This window comes from Octodon degus, unplaced genomic scaffold, assembly GCF_000260255.1.
Source record: "Octodon degus isolate 3935 unplaced genomic scaffold, OctDeg1.0 scaffold00095, whole genome shotgun sequence".
Lineage (NCBI taxonomy): Eukaryota > Metazoa > Chordata > Mammalia > Rodentia > Octodontidae > Octodon > Octodon degus.
The window spans coordinates 2,423,433-2,424,673 of record NW_004524671.1 but is presented as its reverse complement, the minus strand read 5'-3'; positions in this window follow the sequence as shown (position 1 = coordinate 2,424,673).

Below are 1,241 nucleotides of genomic sequence, written 5' to 3'. Positions count from 1 at the left end.
TGTGAATTTGATTATTATAATATAGTTTAATTCTCAGATAGAATTATCTATCTTTTAATCCATTTTCTATGTTTTTCTCTACATTAGTTAAGAAATGCTTAGAATTATTATGACATTTTTGTTAGAAAACTCCAACATTGGGCCCATCTCTAAGTCCATAACCTTTTAAATTTGTATCAATGTTGCCTGATTTTATCACATTTAATTATTTTTATCATATACCAGATGTTTGGGATGATACATCATAAAGACTATAAAGTACTTGTGTTTCTTATAAAAGTATTGTTTGATTCTGGTGGGCAAATAAATTACTGAGTCCCCAAGTCAAATAAACCATTGATCTTTGATAGAATTTGTTTAATTTCACTTTGCCCTCTTTGTGAGAGAGCCATCCTTCATATGGCACAGTCTTTATGCCTCGCTGTAGACGCTCCAAGGCTTGCCGAGAATCTGGAGACTGCCAAGGTGTCTTCGGTTGAGGTGGAAGTTCAGCATCTTCACAACACTGTGCTACACAACAGAACATTGCTCACCTCTGATCTTCTAGCAGCTTTCTTTCTGAAGGGCCTGCTGGTGTCCAAGTGATATGCACATCACAGACCACCCAATAACCTGAGGAGAGTCCTTATGCAGAGCGTGGGACCCTCTCCAGGCAGCTCCTTCTTAGTATGTGTGGTGTTTTGACAGCTTGAGACTTTGATCTCTGTTTCCTTCACTAACCATGATTCTGTTTCTGTTGGTCTTCCTCCTCCTTCTTTCTAAACATACATCGTTATATTGGTTGACATCCACTGCTTGAAAAGTTATATAAATTATATCCAGACTTTTAAAGTGGTTCTAGGGAAAGGTTTTATATGCAGGTTTTCAATTTAAAAAAAAATTACTGCTATTTTGCATACAAACATCATAATTCACAGTTCCATTAATATTTTATGAAAGTAGCGCACTTACAGTCTCACTTTAACTAGACTAATGTTGCCCTCATCTTTTGCTAACTTTCATGATGAAAATGATACTTAATGTTTTATTTTGCATTTCACTAACTTCTAGTGTTGCCTTTTTCTACAATTTATATGTTCATAGCTCACAGTCATCTGTTTTGGTGCTGTATTTTTCTCCTTAACCTGTATGCCTGGTTTACATTTAGGGCTGCTAGATGTGCTTCAGATTTTGTTCCCAACTCTATCATTTTCTCTTCATTTGTTTCTGTAATCTTTTATCAAACACAATTCTTCATTTTG